The 22,958-nt window shown below is 34.7% G+C and overlaps 1 protein-coding gene across 17 annotated transcripts in view; it reads left to right on the forward strand.

Moving 5' to 3' along the window:
• LOC123558649 (teneurin-m-like) overlaps positions 1-22,958 on the forward strand; it is a 241,368-nt gene that overhangs the window by 44,508 nt on the left and 173,902 nt on the right. For all 17 annotated transcript variants that reach the window (XM_053544291.1, XM_053544306.1, XM_053544307.1 and 14 more), the window contains one exon: positions 9,232-9,284. The gene's annotated coding sequence lies outside the window, so the exon portion shown is untranslated. The remainder of the gene's footprint in view (positions 1-9,231; positions 9,285-22,958) is intronic.

The raw sequence follows: 22,958 nt of genomic DNA on the forward strand, positions 1-22,958 counted from the left end.
GACATATTGTTTCAGTGATTTATCATTCTGAATATCAAAAAGTATTTATTTCAGTGGAGCTTGAAGCATTTCTGACACTTACTATGCTGTACATGCTTTATATGGAATTCCCTAGACTAAATCTGCAGACATTTATGTTGATTTTGTTATGAAATACAAAGAACTATTTTGTTGGTATACATTTATGAAATCCCATGTCTTCAGATGTCGACAGATGATAGCAGACATTTATATCTTAATAGCAATTTCATCAATTTCGATTTCTGAATTGTTCTCAGGTTTAGCTATTATTTGATTAAGAAAGATATGCTCACAGTCTAGACATTTATCTAGAACCTGGAAGATCTTAATTTCCATGTTTCTGACCTTTGGTTTCATCATTACACCACATTTGAGATGGTTGTAAGGTTTCATGTTAGAATCTTCTGAAGATTGTATGTACAAATAATTATTACTAATTCTAGATAACCAAGACAATTTTCATGATGTTTTTTCTTCTGTCGAGGAAATGTTACAATTATATATATTATTTTCTAAGGCAATTCACATCAGAAAATAAATCAAAACATGTTATTTTGTAAAGTGATTCTTGTAGATCTGAATGTCAATACAAAAGAGGCTTTCTCTTTTCAATTTCTCCTGTCTGGTACTTGCTATTATATTAAAGAGTAAGTATGCAAATTATTCATGAGGCTTTGTTGCTGTCATTTTTACCAGAGAAATTGAAGGCTGCACAAAGTTGTATCATATTTCTATGCCACCCTTCCAAGTAGAGGGGTATGTTGCTTTGCTTACTGTTGGCCAGTAGGTCAGTAAGTCCATAAGTTCATCCATCGGTTGAAAGAGGATATGGCTTTTGCTTAACCTTTACCAAATAGACTGGTCCATCATTCAGTTTGGGTAGTACCACTATTCAAAAGAGTGTTTGCTGAAAATTTGTTGACTGAATAGCGAACAGTGCAGACCATGAGCAGCCTGCACATCTCTTGATCTGCAGTGGTTGCAAAGGCAAAACCACTTTCTACCAGCAGGCTAATGGTTAATAACTAGGAAATGCTTGGTTTCAGAATGGTCAAACATTGCAGGTCTGTAGATGACTAGAGAGCTGAAATAAGACTTTCTCGAAACACATCGCAATTAGTCTTAATAGTCATAGATCGGTTGTATACGATATAAAAGGGTGTTTCCAATGCAAAATAATAGTGAAATTTGAAAATTTTTGAATTTTGACCATATTTTGAGTAGATGCACCTATTCAGCAGCGATTTCTGGGATTAAAAAGCCAATATTTGGTCTCCAGAATGTCAGAATATGCACAAAATGCATCCCGCTAGGTCTTATTCATGACGGAATGAATGATATTTCAGAATCCAAGTGAAAAATAATGCAAACGAGTGAAACTTTTACCAAAATACAACAAAAGGACCATAGGGCCAAAATTTAGCCCAGTAAATTGGTAGGGGGTGGTTTCTATTAAATGTCTATATTTCTCTAAAATCTCGAAATTTCACAATGAAACTTGGCAATATGTTTGGTATTACATCGTTCTTGAAAACAGAGATGAAAATTGTGTGAAATTTGATAAGAAACATTTCTTATAGGAATAAGGTCAGTAATTTGGTCGAAAATGTGCTTCCATGGTGTAGTCGAAAGAAGTCCATAATAAACAGATCCTAATTTTCCCATTTTTTGCGCAAATTCGTGTAGAACGAGTGCTTTAATCACCATTTTTCACTCCTGGAATACTTTCTGCATGAAATGAGACGGTTTTCATGTTCATACACCCCACATGGCAAGTTTTGCAGATCGAAACCAGAAATAGGTGTTTATTGCGCGGACGAGAGCAAATATGCGCCATTTTTAGGGTAGCAGACCACAACTGACTGGCATTTCACTAGGAACTACATAACCCCCTATTTTCTTTTCATTTTTTCGTTAATTTATGATAGAACTTTCATGAAAAATAGGTGTAGGAAAAACTGATGTTCTCTAAAGATACGTAAAGACGACCTGAAGTTGTCGTTTTTTATATGAAACAAAGAAGGATTTGAATTACTGACCTTTAACCTAGAGAATGTTTGGTTTCACAATTGCCAAACATTGCAGGGTGGTTGCCTGTGGTCTGTAGATGACTAGAGAATGCTTTGTTTCACAATGGTCAAACATTGCAGGGTGGTTGCCTGTGGTCTGTAGATGACTAGAGAATATTTTGTTTCACAATGGTCAAACATTGCAGGGTGGTTGCCTGTGGTCTGTAGTTGACTAGAGAATATTTTGTTTCACAATGGTCAAACATTGCAGGATGATTGCCTGTGGCCTGTAGATGACTAGAGAATATTTTGTTTCACAATGGTCAAACATTGCTGGGTGATTGCCTGTGGTCTGTAGATGACTAGAGAATATTTTCTTTCACAATGGTCAAACATTGCAGGGTGATTGCCTGTGGTCTGTAGATGACTAGAGAATATTTTGTTTCACAATGGTCAAACATTGCAGGGTGATTGCCTGTGGCCTGTAGATGACTAGAGAATGTTTTGTTTCACAATGGTCAAACATTGCAGGGTGATTGCCTGTGGTCTGTAGATGACTAGAAAATGCTTGCTTTCACAATGGTCAAACATTTCAGAGTGATTGCCTGTGGTCTGTAGGTGACTAGAGAATGTTTTGTTTCACAATGGTCAAACATTGCTGGGTGATTGCCTGTGGTCTGTAGATGACTAGAGAATGCTTGCTTTCACAATGGTCAAACATTTCAGAGTGATTGCCTGTAGTCTGTAGGTGACTAGAGAATGCTTTGTTTCACAATGGTCAAACATTGCAGGGTGATTGCCTGTGGTCTGTAAATGACTAGAGAATGTTTTGTTTCACAATCGTCAAACATTGCAGGGTGATTGCCTGTGGTCTGTAAATGACTAGAGAATGTTTTGTTTCACAATCGTCAAACACTGCAGGGTGATTGCCTGTGGTCTGTAAATGACTAGAGAATGTTTTGTTTCACAATCGTCAAACACTGCAGGGTGATTGCCTGTGGTCTGTAAATGACTAGAGAATGTTTTGTTTCACAATCCTCAAACATTGCAGGGTGATTGCCTGTGGTCTGTAAATGACTAGAGAATGTTTTGTTTCACAATCCTCAAACATTGCAGGGTGATTGCCTGTGGACTGTAAATGACTAGAGAATGTCTTGTTTCACAATGCTTAAAGATTACAGGGTGATTGCCTTTAGCCTGTAGATGGTCTTTAGTGTTATTGGGGTCAGTAGGCCAAAGGCCAAGGTAACAGTGTAGTTCCACTTGCCCAAGAGACAAGGTCTGTTAAGAGACCACATGCATGAAGAGACCACTTTTTCAGTTCCTTCTTGTGATATTCAGTAACAAATTATATTGTATTAAGATACCAGCTGTGGTAAGAGACCACTTTTTGCCTTCCTTTTAGGTGGTCTCTTAATGCAAGTTATAATGTAGATCTTTATAACTTGTACTTAGCTCACTCAAGTTAATGTTCTTCTGTTGAATTTCTGTTGCTTAAAAACACACTAATGTTTCTGTGCTTGGACCTTGTTGAGCTTTGCCAAGCTTACAGGTTTTTGTTGTTGTGTCTTAGTTAAAAAGAACTGCAAAGCCTTGTGTCCTGTTTCTGTGTTAACATTGATCTCTGTCCACACATCTTTGATTGCATTAAATGTTGCATGACTAGGGACAAGTACAAATGTCTATTAGAAATTGCCAATAAATCATTGTCCTCTCATTTCCTGTTGGGTCAAGTCTAATGGTGAACAGTGGATGGATGGGTCATTCAAGGACAATACTTCAGACTGAAGGTGACCTCGGCTGACCATTGATGGACAAAGAAATAAGTAAATGATCAGATTAAACCACTTATGGTCAGTTTGTCTGATTGAAACAGTGGTCAGAGTGATTAGTTTTGCTAGATTGGATAGGGTCACAAGATGGTACCGAGATAAACTAGCATTTATGGACATGCTTTTATACAGTCAAAAATGACAGTGGTCTTGCAATTTTAATTTGCCAGTGGCCTCTTACTTAGCTGTTTGCTGTTTTGTGTACAATGCCATTTTCCAATGCATTTACACTAGTAAGATGGCCTGCTGTTTGATAGATTGAATGTTTTTTGTTGTTGAGTTTTATGTCACACCAACACAGTTATACATTATATGGTACTTTCCAGCTGTTTACGTTGCAGGAAGACGCCAGGTGCTCTTCTTGGCATAATTTCATCAAAGGCCTGCATCTGGGGAAAAGCTTCTTGATATGAAAGAATTATACACGGCAAGCGAGGTTTCAAACTCACAGGAGTGAGGGGCGTGTGATTCTAAGTCAGCTACTGTAACCAACCAGCAGGGGAGGCCTCTTCCTAGATTGAGTACAAGTACGAGCCACCTACCCACATGAATCAAAGCTATTGGTGGAATGACCTTAGATGTTATCTGATTATCACAGAGAAATTTGTTGCCCATGGATTGAACAAGCAACCTCTGTTTGAGAAGTCGATGCCGAATGTTAACCTGACAGGCTCCCTTTTTGATATAATCAGACATGCTTTCTTATTTTCATATAATCACATTCACAACAGTCATTCAAAGCTGCTTAATAAGCAATTAATATCTTTTACATGCCTGTGTGTAATTTGTATGCATCTTATTTCTGCTTCTATGTTTCAAGTGTTCCTGTGTCATTTGCACATGTTTCCCTAAAGCAAAGATTTGATATGGAATAGCTTCCTGAAAGACCACTTTAAACAATCCTTTCAACAAGTAAAATGATTCTACTAGACCAGGTGGTATTGACAACTAATTGTTCCTTCGTTAAACAAAGTGCCTGCCTTTTGTTTGAGAGGATTTACATTTCTCTCGGTTTCTTCCAGCTTATTTGCTTTTTTTTTTGTGTGGGTTTTGCTTTTATTTGTTCATCAGCTGTTGCTTTCAACAAAAGAATGATCTTTGCAACTATAATTTTTTGACAGATTTGTTTGATATTAATTAGTAGCGGATTTGATCAGTCAATTATGTAAATGCCTGAGCAAAGCAATTACAAATTTTACACACAAAAGTTTATATAATTTATAAGAGTAGTTGACACATTTCTTATACACATGGCTATTTTCACACAAGTCTTACAAACATTTACTTGTACATCACCATGCATATGTTACTTAATAGTGATCAGCCACTTCCATTAGAGAAGACATGAGTTTTCCAACTACCATGGTTAACATGGATATGCAAACACTCGTCCAATCTCATAAGAGACATGTGAATGCTACCTGGTGACTTTCACAGAAGACTTCTCTGAGCTTTTCTCACATAACATTTTGACTTTTCTCAATAATGCTACCTCTTTCTTTTGTCAAATATTGCCATAATATCTATACAGATTGTTTGTTCCAGAGAACAACAGTTACTGGGTGACATAATACATCATGTACATAATGTGCAAGATAAATCCTGCCATTTCAACACATGACTTTTGTGTTCTATCTGTGACAATGTAAAGCTGGTTTCCATGCATTACTGCAGTCCCTGGTGACATTGTCTAACTATTCATCACTTGTCTGAATCTCCACTGACTCTCCACTGACAGAACCTGTATATCACTTCTAATGGAAGTGAACTATTACAGTTGGTGTGTATAAATCTGTATATTTTTTTTTTCATCTAAATTGCTAGAAAAATTATATTCTTTCTTTCAGACATAAAAAGCATAACCCTGATATGGATTTTTTTCCTGGTTGTTTGGTTTTGATATTGGGAGTACTTAAGACTGGAACTTGTTGTTTTCATACAGCAGGTACACAACATTTTTGTTAATGAAGCTTAACAGAATGATGAAAAAATGAATCCATCAGCTGTTGATGAGGAAACTTCGCCTTTGGTTTTTTGAGATTTCAAGAAAACTGGTTTCAAACAAATCACAGTTTCCTAAATATCCACAGGTACTGCAAGTAGAAATCTTCATCTGCTTTCATGTTCTCTACAAAGACTATCATTACATTGTTGTTGGATGTATTGACATTTTTCTGTTTTTCTGTGTGTAAATGGTAGAAATACCAGCAATCCTGGAAATTGATTACAGTAGTATATTATTTGATCTTCTGACCTAATGTCAGATATTGTAACTGTAAATTTGATAGATAAGGGCGGTATTATCAGTAAAAGGTATATTTTATTGTTCTGTTGCTCTGTTCACAGTAATTTTGCTAAGTGTTCTTTATGTCTGTATGTATATTTCAATCTCATGATCTTTGGACAGAAATAGATTTGATCTTGGCAGTTTATACCCTTGCTGGTAAATATTGCAAGGATGAGCAATTATTTTACTCAGTTAAAAAAAAAGAAAGAAATAATTAAGAAGTTATGCATTGGATCTCTTGTTTAGGGGCAAGATGTTTTGTCAAGTCATGTGTCACTTCAACTTGCCACCTAGGCTTCATGTTTGGAAGTTGTTGGTTTCTTTCAGACAACAGAATCAGATACAGATATCACTGGAATGGCTTACAAAAGTTAATATTATTTATGATACAAAAGTAGGAAATCATTTTGTAGATTTATATGCTGTTCAATTTTTATACAAAACAACTCTTTCTTTCTGTGATTTGGTGTTGTTTCATTTTTTTTTCAAAATACGGACCTAGATGTTAAATAATAAAACTTTTGCATATATAAGAAGTATATTCATTGAATGAGTTGAAAGGATGTTAATGATAGGTATGGCATCATAATTCCTGTCACTTTCATCAATTAAAGATGTCAATTGTTTCCAAATGGTGTCATATTTAAATTAAGTGCGCTCACATTTATGATAATTACGGTATTGAATGAACAAGACGCTATCTTAAGCTCCATCAGCATCATCTTACATTTGCATGCCAATCATTGATTTTTGTCTCCTATCAAGTTACATAATTTAATTAATTGTGTAATAGGAGATTGTCAGGTGATGCGCTATTGACTCGCAGGAGATATACGAGGCTTTGAGGCTTCGCTTCTTTGAGTCCCGATAATATAGCAGCCAACTGCATTAAAATTGTTTTTTGAAATTGTTGCATTGATAATTTGTAAACGTGATTTACAAACATATCAGTCTAGATGAATAGTAAGTGATACTTGAGTAGTGCTCTTTTGATTCCAGTGACACCGGCGCAGCAACTTCGTTAAAGATTTTTTCCTTGGCTGCATTGAAACTGTTTCTTGCAATCATTACATCATACCGTTATTGTCCTTTTTAATCTCTGCCATTGTGAGCTAAAGAGTTTGGTAACAAACTGTCGGAAGCAGTAGAAAATATCGCGTCTTTGGCTTAAAGAATTTTCATGTGAATTTTATTGGCGTCAGACACTTCCGTAATCATATTTATGAACTGATCGTTAGGATTACGATTGTTTGATGTACAGTCAATAATATTGGTCTTTGATGTCTTCTGTGCTACTTGTATAATTTCGTAAAATCTATTTTTGTCTTTATGAGTGTTTATATGAATAAAGCTTATGAGAAAAGGAGGCCCTGGTAATGTCTAAAGTATACTGATGGGTGCTAATTCCAAACCCTGTTACTGCAAATTAAAATGGCAACTTTTAAAGAGATGTTGAAAACATATATTACTCTGTCATAGCAAGGGAGTATCATTTTGAACAAATTTGGAACAAACTTCTTTAGAACTAGTTTCAAATCATTTTTCATGTTCATTAGGGGTTAAAATCGGTAAGTGTGGTTACAAAGCTTAAATGCAGTTACAAGATTTTTAATCACACTAAACTGTATGCAATCTTCTTCTGCCATTTTCAAAAATGGCAGTTCTTATTCACTTGTTTATTACTGGTATTTAGTATGATAAGACAGTTATGACTAACTGCAAAAATATGGCTGTTCAAGTTGCTTTAAATCTGTATCTGCCTAACGCCAAGTCAAAACAGCATAAGTGTACCCTTTTGTAAGAGCCAAAACCCCATAAGTCACAAAACAGATCCTGAGATTTTGCCTATATCACACAGTTGTTTCAACGAAATAATGCACAATGCTTTTGAGACTATTACTAGATAGAAACAAGAGGAAAACTTGCATCATTTATTAAAAGATTATTTTCTCACCAAATTTTGGTTATGCAAGACACTTGTGCCCTAGCTTTAACTATGCACAAAATTTGAACAAGATCTAAGCAGTTTTTGTCTGATTAAACTCCTGAAATGAAGAAATATAGTTCTTCAGACAAACCTTCTTTGATGTATGAGATATATGCCATTAAAGGGCCTATACACCATGTGTGCCCCCTTACTCATTCATTTATATTGGCACTTTTAGAATAAATTGCATAATATGATACTTTATGGTGTCGTTGTGACATCTGTTGGAAACTGGGAAGTGTTTTCTTGTGAACCATGCATTATTACATTATTCATTTCCCATATCAGCTTTCGAAAAATCAGATAAAAAATCTTAATTTTATATTAAATATCAAGATTGGATTTTTTTTATCAAATTTTGCATAACTTCATTAAGGCACGCTGTGTGATTGAGAGGAAAAATGTATTTTTGTTCAGCATTCAATCGGTGTGTCTTTAGGCGGTCTATTAAGATGAGTATGTGTTGACGATACCCCGGCTGCGGAGTGATATTTCACTCTCCTTTGATCAGCGTTGCGCGTACAGATGTCGACCGATCATGCAACAGCAGAAAATGCAAAAATGTGCATGTTCAACAGCATGATGCATTGTCCTTTTGAAAAATAGATGAAGGAAAACTGCTTTGTTAGGCAGTTGAGTAATGAGCTGTGGAAATGGTTATGATATTATACATTTTATTAGGGCTGTCATTGATTGAAAAAAAAATTGATATATTGACTGACAAAATATTGCTACAGGTTATGCAATTTGATTTAACTATAATCAGAGAAATAGACCCTAAGAATCATATTTAAATTCAGTCAGTATCTTTTTGGTAAGGACCCCTTTTAACAGTTAATGGTACTGTCCAGATTGAAAGATGGACAAGTTCATTCTAGAAATTTAGCAGGGCAAGGGTTAGCCCTAACAGAAAATTCTTTTTCATAACAGTTGAAAATGTCAAAGCCATATATGGAGAAAAATATTTCATGTAAATAAACAGAAATAGCTCATTGTAATCACAGGCCCACTACCTTAATGAAATGCAATATATGAGGAAAGTTTCCTGCTTCCATTATTTTGTGAAATAGTTTCAAAGTAAATTTTATTTTTCAGATTGTGTGGAGTCAAGAAAGCAAGCATTGTTGTTGTGGTCTTAATTAACAAATGTAAGTGATTTATAAGTTGTCTCCCTTGATTGCAAATTGTGGACATAATTCCTTTTACTTAATCATGAGAAATACTGTCTCCAAAATGCAATTGCATTAAAAGAAATAAGCACTCTGTTTAGTTTTTTTTTTCTAAATAGCAAGATATTTTTGCTGATCCTATATTACAACTCATATAATTATAATCTACCTGCAAATGGTTGCCAGTGTCCAAGGGAAGTAACTATTGTAAAATAACTGCACTATCAAACTAATGCTCTGCCTGTTTCCTGTTTTCACTTGAAAGATATTTATCAAATATTTATGCACAAAACATCTACAAAATCATAAATACCTCATCGAAAAAAAACAGCGGGCTCTGCATGTAAGAAAATAATTAAGCAGGGAAGGCTTATAAGCTGCATGTTGACATCACAATATCACTCATTTAACTTGACGTTTTCTCTTCTCTGCTTTTTTAATCACTTAAACAGAGGACTTTGGGTAGTTTAGAAAGTAGTTCACATTTCCTTGCCCCCCCAAAAAAGATCATGAAATCACAAATTAATCTAAGAATATAATCATGAGGGAAATTAGTACCTTGCCTCAGGCAAGGTCTTTTCATTTTCCTGACCAATTCATTTCCCCCTGTTTAAATCTAGTTCCGCAGTGAATAAAAATCTTGTTCCGCAGTGAATAATATGATTTTGTTACATATTTAGGGAGAGTAAATAAATGTGTATACAAGCATACAAGACAGGGTTTTGCCGTTAGGCAAATGGTAACGTAATGGTACTTTAGCGTGCCAGTGCCTAATCAAGTGAACGCACTCTTGATAAATTCCTTTTGAGGAATTTTTCCATGTAGGATTCTTTTAATCAAATTTTATTAATGGTAGAGCTACATTGATTGAAATTATGTCAATAAAATGTCTTATTTGAAAAGAAACTAAAACGTGTTTTATTATCTACAATAATTGTGTCGTGATTGTTGATCTTTTAAATTTTGTTGAAGGCACTGCCATATTCAGCTACAGTCTGAGAAAAAATGGATCAGATTTCCTCTGTATAATGCACAAACTGATTGTCATGGAGAAAATGCCTGATTTTTAAATTCAACTGTATTTAAGTGGATAATAGGCAGTAACAGTGTGTTGTATCAGATTTCTATAAAGCATGTTTTTTAGGGACAAACGGAAATACATTTAAGTTTATTTGCATTTTTTTTTTTTGTAAAACGTTACTGTTTAATTTAGGAGATTTGGTCAGATGAAGAAATTGAAGGATTTCTAAGAAACTTGACACAAATGTTCACCACATCAAGATGACGTAAAGGGCGCATGTTTTGGAAAGCTCACTTCAAGGTCAAGGTCACACTTAGGGGTAAAAGGTCATATGACTTTGTTTCATGTCCGCTCTTGAACTGCTTGAAGGATTTTAAATAAACTTGGCACAATTGTTTACCACATTGAGATGATGTGCAGAGCACATGTTTCAGATGGCTCGCTTCAAGGTCAAGGTCACACTTAGGGGCCAAAGGCCATACCTTCGGGCATATATTGCTCTGCATTGTGGTGCTCTTGTTGAAGGAATGGATTCAGAGTTACTCAGATGCACAACCCTCTCTTAATACAGTTTGCTGCAAACATCCATCCTTCATGTGAAGATGGTCTGTATTGAAAACTTTGCTATTTAGAGAATGGCACAATATGTGGGGACATCAATGTCCAATGGACACAATTCTAGGGTTTTTTTCTGTGCTGCAAAATGGTTCTCAAATTAAATATGTTTGTAAGATACCAGTAGGAACATTTTTTCTCTATTAAGGATATAGATCGGAAACTTAGACTTCCACAGATTATCTATAGAATTGGTTACACTGAAAATTCTGGAGGTATTTTATTGCATAATTATGATTAATGTGTCTGGGGGAACTTACTTATAAAACAAGTAACTGCTTGTACTAGGACATTAAGTCTATACCTCGTACTTGTGTAAAAGCTTAAAAAGGAAGATATGAATTTTATTGGTTGTCCTAATTTATCTTAAGAGTTAGGTCCATGTTTCAGAGTAAAAAGTTTGAACATCCTCAAATCATAGAAAGAAAAAATTGTTTTATATGAAAATAACATAAATTTCTTTACAAATAACATTCTGTTTTAAAAGGGGACAACAGAGTAAAGAGTAAAGGTTAATGTGGTCTTTGGTCATTTTCCTTATATTTTCTATCTTTGGGTCACTTAAAAGCCTGGATAACTTGAACATTAATTTTTACTTACTCACTTGCGACCTTGAGCGAACACTTCTTTACTGTACCTTCAAAAGTATGCGCTATTGGATCAGTGAAAAACATTATGAAATAAGGAGAAGACAAAACTGACATTCTAACATGGCTTGATTTGATTTCCAGTTAAACAAAGAAGAAAATCAAGCTCTATATATTCTGCGATAAACAACGGTTGACGCGCGAGAGAATTATGACGTCAAATTGCCACATGACGTCCGATACATTACTCCTGGCGTAAATGAAGCCCAGCATAATATTTATTAAAATATATCAATGACCATGTCAGAATGAAAATAATCAAGGCCTTCTTGTGATTTATCATCTAATTTACCACGGTTCATTGTTCAGATGCTTCAGTATTTAACCACTTGGGCTAACGCCCTCGTGGTTCAATTCCTACGCATCTGAACTCTGAGCCGTGGTAAATCAGACGATAAGCCACTCGAAGGCCTTGATTATTTGTTAAATATAAGATATAAATTTTCAAATTTGGTATAAAATACCATTGGTTGTGTTTAAAGTAGGCATGGAGTCCCCTCAGCCTTCATACATTTTTAACACACACATAAAATATTTAATACTGAAAATTCTTAACAGCAGTTATTTCAGAGATTTCTATGTCAGTATTGCCCTTAATTGTGAAAAAAAAATGTAAAACTCTGCGGAACAACAAACTGTTACACTCTACGACTATAAATCAATTGCTTCAAACACTGAACTGACTAGTATGGAAGAAATATGTTTTTCAGTTAATTAATGTGTCATAATAATTGTTATTTACATGAAGGAAATTTTCCTGGATCTTCCGTTAACGTAGCGGTATCTTCATACAGAAGTAGATCATTGCACGATAATAGGATTTTATGGATGTGTTTTTCCATTCTAGAGAATGATACTGTAGACCATTTTAAGCGAGGATGTAATGTTTCGCTAGAATTGACTAATGGGATTGTTATCGAATGACCATCTTCTTTTTTTTTTCCATTAAATATTGCGAAACAGCTTTATAAGAAACAAGAATGATTTATTATTTTTATGCAATGAGTTTTTTATTGCCAAGAAATGGCACCAGACACAAAAGAATAATGTTATGATATTACTTTAAAAGGGATTTATTTATGGTCTCGTAAAAGATTTATTTTACCAAGATAGACTGTTTTCAGCCTCCCACCAAAAAAATACAACCTCTGTAAATTATACTAACAGTATTTCAGTCATGTAACGGTGGACAGGTAACCTAACCAGTGTTCCTGGATTCTGTACCAGTATAAACCTGTTCTCCGCAAGTAACTGCCAACTTCCCCACAAGAATCAGAGATGGAGGACTAATGATTTCAGACACAATGTCTTTTATCAAATTGTCACGGAGAACATACACCTCCACCAGGGATCAAACTCAAGACTCCAGGATCTGTAGATTCACTTTCCCTATTGAGCTAAGCAGACATGTTTTGTTTAAAGACAAGACTTCATGTTTTCTTTCATGTATAGTAAAGCATTGCTTGGGCAAGCGTCTGTGGCTGGAGCACTTGGGGAGCACTCGGGCTTGCTGAAGGATCCATGTCCACTTTGGCTGTATTCCTTGCACTTTCTTTGTTCTGATTGCTTAAAACCTTGGATAACTACCTCCCTTCTGACCTCCTGCAATTAGTGTTTTCCAGTATACCAGTTTCTTAGTAATTAACCTCATAGGAGCAACAGTTGTATTAAATTCATATTTAACCTTTAACCTGCTGGCGGCAAGTGATTCTGCCTTTGCGACCAGTGCGGACCAAGATCAGCCTGCACTGAGAAAATTTTCAGTGAATACCCTTTCAAATAATAAATGTTATTGCCCAGATTGAATAATGGACCAGTCAATTTTAGAAATTTATCAGGCTAAGGGTTAAGATTTATTCCTGCTTGTGATAATTATATCCATAAATTAGAGTTCATCCTCTTTTTAAAGGTCCATTACTAAGGGAAAGTGAGTTGGCAAATTTTTTCATAGCCAGTGCATAGACTTCTGCAAGACACTAAATAATGAAGATTGGCAGGTCAAAATTTACAAAAGGTCTTTGGAACTCAAAGAAATGTATGTGTATTATGTTGAAATTTCAATGAATCGACAGAATGACCCCCCAGGTCTTTTTAAATTTCTTCATACTTCATAGAAAAATAATTGTACATATATTGCGATTTATTTCGAATTTCTACATACCAACTTTCATTTTCCAATAAAATGAAATAGTTTCTGTGCTTTTTAAAAGAAATTTAAATGTTCACTTTCCTTAGTATTGGACCTTTAAGTTATTTTAAGTGCACTAAAAATAAATGAATTTCCCTAAATAGATTTGGTACCTTAAAATATTGATGCTGCTGTTACTGGAAATATTTTCCACTCGTCTTATATTACAGCCACTTGCGGAAGTCGGTAATTGATTAGAATGTGGTAGGTTTTTCTGTCACATGAGAATACAAATCTCATTATATGGTCACTGTCATATGTTTGTCACACAGGCTTTCTTTATAGAGGTATATAAACATTATGAAAGGCCAATGTTGCCATATATTTGTGGCTATTTAAAATGGTATATACAAATTACTTAATACTAAATCCTACTTACAGATGCTAAATGTCAAATATGCTAAATTTTAATTGTTTTAATGCAAAATGCGTATTGCCCTATTACTAACATGAAATGGATCAATGTTTGCCTCCTTCAGGTAAAGAATAAGTGTGTCAGATGATTGTAGTCAATAGTTTCAGTTTTAGTATTGCATGACAGGTATCTTCTAACACTGTTCGATTGGGCATCTGGGGCTTAAAAACTAGGGCTTTAATTTAATTTGAGCAATTAATGTAGCACCCAGCGGGTTTTTGTTATTATCTTTGTTCCGCTTGAAACAGGCTGGGTAACTACTGCCTTTTGCTCAGTACCTTTCGACTTAATGGTATTGTAAGTTATATTCATTTTCTTGAAATATTAGATATTAGAGAAACAAGTTCTCAGCCCATAGGGTTAAAGAATTTGTCATTTAGCATTATGTATCATCTGGCATTTGGCAAACAGACTTTAACATTAAGAATTTGGCATTCAGTGTTTGTAACTTCTCCAATTGCAATTAGCATGGCACAGGCCTTCCATAGATTGTAGTTGATTCAAGTCACATAATCAGGAATATATCTGGACACTTGTGAATGTTTGTCACAGAGGCTGTATCTAGGTTTACAGGTGATCTATTCAATTGCTTTTGACTCTAAGAAAACAAGAAATGAAGGGGAAAAAACATGGTCAAATGTGTAGCCATCGGCCTTTGTTGTTGACTTGTTAGTAGTGGCACATGTGTGACTGCACACAGCATTGTATGTCTTACACACCTGTTATGTTTTTACTGTTTTTGGGGAGAAAGATCCTGTAATATTTTGTTCCTTCAGACCAGTTTGTTGCTTGCAGGCTCTGTGTCACATAGCACACAGATTACATATTATTACATGACTCCTTATGTTATAATTATCTAATAGATCACTGGTCTATAGTTTGTGCTGTATGACAGGTCTATATTCAACATAATTATGTAAACTGGGCAAAGTCAAGAAGTTTAAAATATCATTCTGTGAAAATTAATTGCTGATGTCCGGTAATAAAACACTAATAATAAATGGCTTGCCAGTCAACGGTCACAACTATTGCTCCTTGGTTCTTTGGATCTTGGGCAATGGTTTTGACTAATTGACCAGCGAATCATTAATTAAGTTTATGATATATGCTGGTATGCCAAAAATAAGTTCATTGTATTTTTATCAACCATAATAATTTATTTACTGAAATACTAGAAATATCACTTGTGCCGTGCCATGAGAAAACCAACATAGTGGCTTTGTGACCAGCATGGATCCAGACCAGCCTGCGCATCGTGCAGTCTGGTCAGGATCCATGCTGTTTGCTTTCAAAGCCTATCTCAATTAGAGAAACCGTTAGCGAACAGCATGGATCCTGACCAGACTGCGCAGATGCGCAAGCTGGTCTGGATCCATGCTGGTCGCAGAGCCACTATGTTGGATTTCTCATGGCGCGGCTCAAAGTCTTGTTAATATCCCTTACGAAAATGAAATATGGAAACAAGCTGGCATTAAGCTGCAAGGTAGCTGTCAATGATCTGGCAACAGTCTGTCAAAAAAAAAAGGTAACTGGAAATAATCTGACTCCTATATGGGAACAAACTTCCAAGAAAAAAATTTTAGCTGAAAATAATATGGACACTATTTCCATATTATTTCCAGTTTCTGGGAATAATCTGCAAACTAAATGACAATAAACTGGCTCATAACAATCAGCATGTAAACACACTGACAATATTGTCAGCTTGTTTCCAGTGTCTGGAAGAAATCTGGCAGGAAAATGGCAAGAAACTGGAAATAAAAAACATAATTTCTATAATCGAATTGAATGAGTACTGAGATACCAGCTTGCATACAAAAACTTAAGCAAAAACTGCTATGTGGAAAAAGGGGCTTAATTTTGGAAAAAAGTATAGTTATGGGACCTGCTTAGTACATGTCAGGTCATGACATTGAACAAGTGTGTAATTAGTTTCAATCTATAATTTTGTAAAAAAAACAAAACATAGGTGCATGTCCAATAACTTCTATTCTTTGAATAATCGAGATAAAAATTACATAAGTGACAATATTGTATGGATTGGCTGTCTGTCTGACAGTACATTGGATATAAATTTACTCAGAGCAGATTCTGACAATGCACTGGCTACACAATGGCAATACACTGGCAATATACCCATTTTAGCAATTTTCACAGCAAAACAAATATTACAAGACACCTTATCAAAATGGCCAAGTGTTGCATTTTTTCCCTCCAAAACTATTTCAGTTTCAATAGTTTTCCAGCACTGATGGCACATTGTAAAGGTACTTTTTCATCATTTTACAGTTACTTGTTTTCATTGTAACACAGATTCTGTCCGCAACAAGTATTTTTGCTAAACAGATACAGAAATTTTAAAAGTCATGTATTTTCGCTACCCTGTAAAATTAAACTTGCAGATTTACCATAATCTTTGTCAAATTTCCTTTGGTTTCAATATTATATTATTGATAACTGAAATATTGCAAATCTGAATTTGTATTAAAATTGAGTCACAAGCAAATGAAGGTTTTAAGTCACATTAAAATTCATATTAAACATTAATAAGGATAAATAGAAAAAAATATATACTGACACTAAACTGGAAACAAACTTCCCATACACTGACAATGCTATGACAATACAATGGTAATAAAGACAATTTTCCTAGGGGGAAATAAAAAAAATTAGTAACACTGAGTAGTAAGCGATATATTGGGATACTTGTCCATCTTTAGCTCAGTAGGTAGAGCGTCGATCTACGGATCATGGGGTCGCGAGTTCGATCTTAGGACTGGGCTTATGTTCTCCATGACTATTTCATAAATGACATTGTGTCTGAAATCATTAGTCATACACCTCTGATTCATGTAGGGAAGTTGGCAGTTACTTACAGAGAACAGGTTTATACTGGTACAGAATTCAGGAACACTGGTTAGGTTAACTGCCCCCTGTTACATGACTGAAATACTGTTGAAAAACAGCATTAAACCCAAAACAAACAAACAAAACTAGTCCATCTGCCACACTAATGTATACCCGCTGTTACATGACTGAAATACTGTTGAAAAACGGCGTTAAAACCCAAAACAAAAAAACACTAATGTATAAGTGCTCATAACTTTGTACTGCATAAAGGAATTTAGTTAAAACTTTAAGTAATGATTCCAGTTTGCTAAAGTGTTTCTCTTGTCCATGTAAGAGAGCCTGGCATGTTGTGACTGACTATAAACTGACAATACAATGACAACACACTGGCAATATGCCAGTGTGTTGTCAGAAAAATATTTCCAGTTGACTGGCTGTGCACTGACAATACAAGGACAACAGACTGGAAAGTCCAAAAAGCCGCTTGTTGTCAGTTGTGTATCCAGTGTGTTGCCAGATTGACATTGCATACCAGTTTGTTGCCAGATTGTTGTCAGTGTTTATTTCCAGATACCTCTATATAATTTAGCTCCTTCAAATAGTTTTATATGAAAAATCAATGAAATTTTGTTAAAACGTCATTACAAACATCACTGACAACAAACTGTATATAAACTGACAGCAGACTGGAAGTTAAATTTTACAGCTGGTTTTCAGATCTGGAAATTAGCTGACAAGCACATGGACACATGATGGTTATTAAGTGGCAACACACTGGATCAGTTTATTGTCAGCTCTGGAAATAGGCTGGCAAGTAACTGGATTTTAGAGTATTATTGACTGGAAACACACTGGACATAAACTGACCACACACTGACAATAGGGAAGGTTTTTCATAAGGGATACTATGACTGATGTTGTGCCAAATTCAATGAATGTTGTTTGCTTTGACCATTCTCCGGGCAAAATATGTTGTCTTTATACTTTTGCCAAGAAAAACTTTTTCTCTCATTATGTACACTTGTCTAGTATAAATGGGTTAGTATTTTTGCCTTTATGATATTACATATCACACTCATAGACTGGCAACAGACATTATGACATCCAGTTACAAAGGTGTGGGCAAATAGAAGACCTCTATGAATATTGTAGGTTATTCATTATATTTCTTAAATAAATGATTAGTTCTGAGGGATATATAGTGTTGTATGATCACAAGCAGTTTCGTATTAGCTGTCCATTAATATACAAAATCGCTTCCAAAGAGGAGTACTTGGTACTGACTGTGGGCAACCGTTGGAAACTGGGCAACATCACACCAGTAGTCTAGTCTCTTAATTGGATCAAGATTAAAATTAATGTCAGTTATGTCCCATTCAAAGCAGCAACAGTATTGTTTCCTTGTTAAATCATATGTCTTACAATAATGAGTTGAATGTGGCTCAAATTGATAAAACAGTTCTTCTGCTAAAGCATCTGAAATATTATTTGTTAATTACTATACAAAAATCAAAATTTATCATTTTGTCACTTGCCCCGACCTTTTGTTGCAAAATGACTGCAGGCTTTAATGTTTCATCTGAAACAAGCTTGTACTATTTAGTAGCAACAGAGTAGTTCTAGCGTTAAAGAGTATGGGCCAAAGAATGAGTTCATGGTCCTTACATTAATCTTGTTGTTTATTTACCAATACATCAGAAAGATCACTGGTAAATATACAGTAACCCAAACTATGGCATTTCATTGAATATCATTTGCTTTGACCAATCTTCTGGCAATATTACCGTCTCCATATTTCTGCCAAGACAAACTTTTTCTCTCATTTTATATACTTGTCTCCATATAAATGGATTAGTATTGTTGCCTTTATGATATTACCTATCACACCCAGAGTCTGAGCACAGACATTATGACATTCAGTTACAAATGTCAGGGTAAATACAAAACTTCTCAGTGAGTATCTAGTGTATTATATACCCTATATAAATAATTAGTTTTATAGGATATGGTTTTGTCTGGTAAGTTTTATATAAAAAATATATCATTATTCAATAGATCTGTCTTTGACAGCTGTCTGTATATAGGTGGAAGCACACAAGTCTGTTTTGGACAATTACAGTTTAGTTCCATTCACACTGTTAAATTATCTTTAAGCAACAAAATAGTAAGTTCAAAACAGTTCCATTACCCAGTCGAAATTGACAGTTCCTACCATGGTAATTCATGGTCATGGGACAATGGTTTAACATGGTTAACCATGGCTGTGGTAATTGGCACGACAGTCATAAAACATGGTGTAAGACCATGGTTGGTGTAAGATGGTCAACCATGGTCATCATTTCGCCTGGGCAGTTTATTGTTTCACTGCAGAAGCAATCAGAAATAATATTTGTACACAGACAAAGGTTGCAAGAACGGCAAATTCATCATAAGTTACTGGCCGTCAGTCCATTCTCAATACAAAGCTATTGCAGTCTTTCAGCCAAGACAATTGCTAAATTTGGCAATGGTGTCATTCTGTGCCAAATAATAAGTATATTTAATTAATTATTTACAGACACATCAAAAATATCACTTGCAAGTATACAATGACTGAATTATTAAGTTATGGAAAATTCATTGGCAGTCATTTGTTTTGACCATTCTCCAGGCAATATTAGGTCTTCATATTTCAGCCAAGACAATTCTTTTTTCTCTCATTGTATAAACTTGTCTGATATCTATGGATGATTATTGTTTTGGGGGTTTTTTTTAACAATATTACATATCCCACTCAGAGTCTGGCCACATATTACATTATGACATCAAGTTACAAAGGTCGGGGCAGTTGGAAGACCTCTGTGAATATTGTAGGTTATTATATATTAAATAAATCATTAGTCTTTTGTGAAATAATAGTAATTTCTGGTTACAATCATGTTCTGTAAGAGTTGTCTTAAAATAAATTGTTTTATTCTAGAGATTGGACTGACTTGTGAGTGCAGCAACAACACACCAGTGGTACTCTCACTGTCTTGCCTGATTTACAGTAGCAATAGTATTGTTTCCTTTATAAATAATATGTTCCAAAATAATCAGCCCATAGTAATAATAATAAAGACTTTATTTATAGGGGTGACACAGTTAGGTCTAGCCCAATCTTCCCTGTGAGCCTCATACAAAACACATATTTACAATGGTACAAAGTGAAACAAAACAGAGGTTGAAAATGACAGTCACATGGTATTTACATGTAATCAATCTTATTAAAGAGCTATATATTATATAATAGATGAAGAGATGCTTCATGACAAATTTTTAAACAAAGGAAATAGATATAAACATATCATCTCACAATGTTGATGACTGTACAAAACAACAACATAATAAAGTCATCAAAGACAAAATTTGGAATAATTACTTTACAATAATTTGAATACGACATGTTAATGTTATTGCTTATGAAGTTTGACCTGTAGAAGACATTCTCCAATGACTTGCGTATTTACTTTTAAAACTTGCAAGACTTTCTGCCTGAGGGACATCATTTGGCAGTGTATTCCAGATTTTTGCTCCTGAGTATTCAAAGCTTTTTCGGAAAAATTCTAATCTTGGTTTAGGAGGATACAAGTTAAATTCTGGGTCAGTTGATCTTAGACTGTGTTTGTGAATAGTATGGATGTGAGTAATATATCTTGTAGTTATTGAGGGCATATATTGTTGACAGACTTATAAACCATAATTGACTGTTTGTACTTGACTCGCTCTGGGGATTTCATCCAGTTTAGTTTAGACAGAATTCTACTGTCCGAAAATCTCTGAGCCATGAGAGTTTGTTACTAATAATAGGGATGACCGCATTGAGTGTGACCTAGTGATAAAAATGTGCTATAAACAGTTCCTGAGAGGGTGCATCAAATTTTGTGTCCTGGATAATCCTAGCTGCCCTCTTCTGAAATTTGAGCATGGAATCAGCCTGTTCTGAGTTACAGTTTCCCCAGATAGAACAGCAATAATCTAAATGAGGTAATATATACACATTGAAAAACAGTTTTCTAATAGGAATGTCTAAGAAGTATTTTATTCTTTTGAGGAGATAAAGTTTCAAATTACATTTTTTTAGAACATTATCAATATGATCTTTCCAATAGTTAAATTTCTGTCAACTTGTACACCCAGAAGTCTTTCAGAACTGGAGAAGTCAATGGGTGCACCAAGTGACTCCATTATTCATAGGCAGGGATGGGTACCATTATTTTAAAAAGTAATTAATTAATTATAATTACAATTAAATTGAAAACTTTCCAATTAAATTACAATTACATTGATTTTCAGATTGTAATTAAGTAATTACAATTATTTTGAGCAAAATAATTAATTTCAAATGAAATTGCTTTAATAAAGACTAGATCTGTATCATTTATTTACCTTTAGGCTATATGAGCCGTGCCAATTGAGAAAACCAACATAGTGGGTTTGCGATCAGCATGGATCCAGACCAGCCTGCGCATCCACTCAGTCTGGGTAGGATCCATGCTGTTCGCTTTCAAAGTCTATTGCAATTAGAGATACTATTAGCGAACAGCATGGATCCTGACCAGACTGCACGGATGCGCAGGCTGGTCTGGATCCATGCTGGTCGCAAACCCACTATGTTGGTTTTCTCATGGCGCGGCTCAATTATACTGCTAGAAAATTAGAAAGGTGTATTTTCTGAATTATCACCTCTTAAAAGATTATCAATAAATGTGAACAAGGAAGCATTTTTGTCTATTTGGGATCAAACTCTCAATGATCTATGTACAAATAATTGAGATTGATTAAATTCAATTGACAATTTAGTTACAAATTTTACTATGTAATTAAAAATTAATTACAATTTGATTAATTGAGTTTTGGCTTAATTAATAATTATTTTCAGTTATTTGAAAAAGTGTAATTAATTATAATTAATTAAGTTATAATTGTAATTGTACCCAACCCTGTGTACCCAACCCTGTTCATGGCGTTCTCAGTCTGTTGTAAATTACTATACAAAGTGTACCAAAGATGGCAGCTTCACCATTTATGTTACTGCAACCTTTAGTAGCAAAGGTGCTGTCTGGCAACACAATAGTTCCAGTCTTAAATAGTTTAAGTTCATAGTGTGTCCATAAATTATATAGTTTATTTATCTTTTGTAAATACACAATGACCAAGACAGTGTTTAGTGTATGGCAGATATATTGGCTGTTGATTGCTTTGACCACTTGGCATTTTTCAGCCAAGACAATCTTTTTTTCTGATATTGTATGTACTTGTCTGGTATTTATGGATGATTATTGTTTTGTTTAAGATATTGTATTTCACACCCAGAGTCTGGTCACAGACATTGTGACATCCAGTTTACAAAGGTCAGGGCAAATATAAGACCAGTGAGTATTGTAGGTAATTATATATGCAAGGGCAGGGCAAACTATATATTATAAGGACCTCTGTGAGTACTGGTATTGTAACTTTATGTATATCCTAGGTCAGGGCAGAACATATGACCTCTGAGTTCTGTAGATAACTATTATATCCTATGTGTGGGGTATAATATTATACTGCTGACACAAGTCTAGTTCTTCCTGTCCAAGACATTGTACTTTTAGAGCATATTCTAGAGAATGGGTACCCTGATGTTGCAGCAAGAAAGTGATAGCATCCAGCAGCACTGACAAAAATTGCTTTTGCAACAACAGTTGCTTATCACACGATTGCAAAGAAGCAACATTGTCATGTTACATGATAAACAGTCTGTTTTTTACAAAACACACAAAAAAATTGCTATCTGCCACTTTCAGTGCATGTTGTCTGTGATTTATTTGCGAAAAAAGAAAACAAAAACAAAATGGCAAATTGTGCGTATAGTTATAAAAAATGGCAACATTACTATCTTAGAAATGATATAACAAGA

The sequence above is a fragment of the Mercenaria mercenaria genome, chromosome 5 (genome assembly GCF_021730395.1).
Source record: "Mercenaria mercenaria strain notata chromosome 5, MADL_Memer_1, whole genome shotgun sequence".
Lineage (NCBI taxonomy): Eukaryota > Metazoa > Mollusca > Bivalvia > Venerida > Veneridae > Mercenaria > Mercenaria mercenaria.